At 42.4% G+C, this 3,388-nt stretch overlaps 1 pseudogene; it reads left to right on the top strand.

Moving 5' to 3' along the window:
- Nucleotides 1–562: 562 nt before the first annotated feature.
- LOC115873526 lies at nt 563–1,076 on the top strand (annotated as a pseudogene).
- Nucleotides 1,077–3,388: the final 2,312 nt, after the last annotated feature.

Below are 3,388 nucleotides of genomic sequence, written 5' to 3'. Positions count from 1 at the left end.
GACCCATGGGGACCCCATAGGACAGGACAGACTACCCGCTGTGAGTTTCTAAAAGCTTCATTTTTCTCCCACGGAGTGACTGTTTGCTTTGAACTACTGACTTTGCAGATAGCAGCTCCATGTGTAACCACTATGCTCTCAGGGCTATGACTCTGAATCAACTGATGGCCGTGAGTCTGGTTTGCTATGATGCCAATAAGAAAGGATATAATGTCCAGGATTTGGTGGACTTTGGAGTCAACCGATCTCTTTTGAGACATAAAAGAGATTAACTAAGCAAGATTAGAGCAGAGAAACCTACTAAGGGCAAGAAAGAAGAGCCAAAAGTTGAGTGTATCCTTTGGCCTGGGGTCCTTGGGCTCAGAAGCTCTAAGATCCCGAGGAAGACTGCTGCTGCTGACCTTCCTCCAGAGCTAGCAGAGAGAGAAGGCCCCTCCCTGGAGCTGGTGCCCTACATTTAGAGTCTAAATGCCCTGAACTATGAGAGGAAAATTTTCTGTTTGTGAAAAGTTCAAACTCAACCATTGAAAACCTTGTGGAGTACAGTACTACTCTGATAGACATGGGTCTCCATGAGTTAAAGTCAACTCCATGACAAAGGATTTCATACCTAGCTGTGGGGACTTAGTCAAGATTTCTCACCTTTCTGATGTTCTTTATACACCTGTTTACCTTGCAAGGATGATAAGAAGAATCAGAGACATATAAGAGAGCTGGGAGGCTTTTTCGATGGCTGCTACCATTATCATGAGCATGGTATCATGCGTGCTCCGGGAAGGGCCTGTCCAGGTTGGCTCTGCTCTAGCATCACAGCATCCCCACCTGGCTGAAGGAGATGTCCTGTGATGACGTGTAGGAGCAGATCTACAAACTGGCCAAGAAGGTCCTGACTCCTTCCCAAGTCAGTGTGACCCTAAGAGAGTCACACTGGCATGGCACAAGCGCATTTGTGACAGGCAATAGAATCCTGAAAATCCCAAAATCCTAAATTGGCTCAATACTACAAAGCAGAGAGAGTTCTTCCACCTAATTGGAAGTATGAAGAATTATCCACAGCCTCTGCCCTGGGTGCATAAATTTGTGTATGTACTTGAACAATAAAATCACTCTTTAACTACACAATATATGTATAATAGAGTTTAGAATATATATGTGTGTGTATATGTATACATATATATATGTGTGTGTATATATAGGTAGATAGATACATAGATATCAGGGAGGTAGGAAGAAATACCTCCCTCTATGTATTGTTACAGCAAAGGCTGCTTGTCAAGTGGACACTTGTTGAATTTCGCAGGCTCAGAATCCATTTAACCGTCTCTGATGGGGGGAAATGTTGCCAAACCAGGCAGTTTTGATTCATGGTGATCCAACATGTTTCCGAGTCAAACTGAGCCATGGAGTTTTCAATGACTGTGACTCCACAGACTTAGATCCTCAGGTGTTTCTTCCACGGCACCACTGAATGTGTTTGAACCACCATTGTGTTAGATGCCCTTTCAATTAGTAGCCAAGCACTAACTGTTTGTACCACACAGATGAAAAATCTCAAACTTGTTTGGGGAACTTACCTTGTCTTCACTGAATATATTATAGTAGGCTGTTCAGGTAAGTGACCCTTTCTTGTCATATAATCCAATGTTAACTTGTGAAGTCTAGCCTGTCAATCAGGTTTCAGCTTGATGACCTCCTTTGGAGCCACTAAGGAGATAAATAGCTCGCTGGAAGCGGGACGTGGAGTTACGCTGATAGAGCCAAGAGTCCCGGAGCTGGGGGAGCCACATCAAGACCCTTGCCAGCACTGAGATGCTTACACCACCACTGGATCCAAAAGACTTTCCACCCACTGGCCTGTGGTCTTCCTGCATTTGGTGTCATTGCATGTGTTTCATGAGTCTGAAGAGGACTTTATAGATTGGTATCAAACATTTGGGCTAATATCGGACGTATGGACTGATCTGGACTGGGCTGGGATGTTTTCCCAATATTCAACTGCTCTTTTATATAAAGCTCTTTCTTATGCACATATGAGTGTCTTGGGATTTGTTTCCCTAGTCTACCCAGACTAATAAATTATAAAATTATTGTCTGTCTCTTTTTCCCTGTTTCTACCATTCCTGTTCTAATCTATGTCTCTTACCCAGATTACAGAAACCCAGTCATTACCCCAAGATAATCTTGGTCATATACATTATTAAAGCCTTCCCAAAAGCAAATGCCCAGGGCATGGCTTATTACATCACGGGTATTGTAGCACTCATATTTACAGCCACCTTATTAAGTAGCGTTAACCAAGTTTGAACAGGGTCTTTAATTGCCCCCTCCATGTTCCTATCTGTCTCCATTTTTTACAACTATTATTTCTTATGACTCCTTTCATTACATCTTAAATTTTCTTGGGCCTTGCCCTTTTGGATCCAACTGTAGCAAAAGGATTTCTGTCTGCAGCCTTGAAAATGAACCCTCCTAAGTACAGGTAACAGAAGATCAAAATCTGTTACAGCTACCCTTGGAGAGGAAACCCAAAAGAGTACAGCCTTTTAAATTAGGGGCGTGAGAAAGATAAAGCTAGAGGCCAGAAATGTTTGCAAGAATAAAAGTTGGTTCTCCATTTAGAACCCACAAAGGATCCTCAAGAGGTTGTCAATTGTCTTAGTTATCCAGTGCTTCTATAATAGAAAGCCCATAAGTGGATGACCTTGGCAAACAGAGGTCTCTTTAGGAAGCTAGAAGTCCAAAGTCTGCTTTAAAGACAGGTCCTTGTTTCTTTGAGCTTCTACTTTTCGACAGTCTGCATGTGGCTTAGCATCTCTCTTCCTCCAACTCTGCTTCTTTCGATTGCTTTTTCAGTCTCTTTCATAACTCCCCCGAAAGTGAATTAAAACAGATCCTATGCTAATCCTGTCTCATTAACATAGCAAAGTAACCCATTCCCAGATGATATTATAACCTATTCCCAAATGCCATGTTGCTGTTGTTGTTGTTGTTGCTGTTGTTGTGGCTGTTGTGGCTGTCGAATCTGCTCTGACTCATAGTGACCATATAGGCAGCAGAACACAACACTGCCCAGTCCTGTGCCAGCCTCACAGTTGTTCTTATGTTTGAGCCCATTGTTGCAGCCACTGTCAAGTCATCTTGTCAAGGGTCTTCCTCATTTTTGCTTCCTCCCAAATATCATAGAGATTAGGATGTGTATCATATTATATTGTGAGAACATTGTTCAATCTGTAACCTTCCACCCTTTGCCCCTCTCCCACCATTCATGTCCTTGCTACATGAAAAACATGCCCCATCACATCTATTCAAAGTCTTAAATCAACTCCAAGTCCAATATCTCATATTCTGAATAATCTAGCTCAAATATGCGTAATGTTCTAGGCATGTT

This window comes from Echinops telfairi, unplaced genomic scaffold (genome assembly GCF_000313985.2).
Source record: "Echinops telfairi isolate 266 unplaced genomic scaffold, ASM31398v2 ScPeMD7_7469;HRSCAF=8507_0, whole genome shotgun sequence".
Lineage (NCBI taxonomy): Eukaryota > Metazoa > Chordata > Mammalia > Afrosoricida > Tenrecidae > Echinops > Echinops telfairi.
The sequence above is the reverse complement of the archived record's forward strand: the minus strand, read 5'-3'. Positions and strand labels throughout refer to the sequence as shown.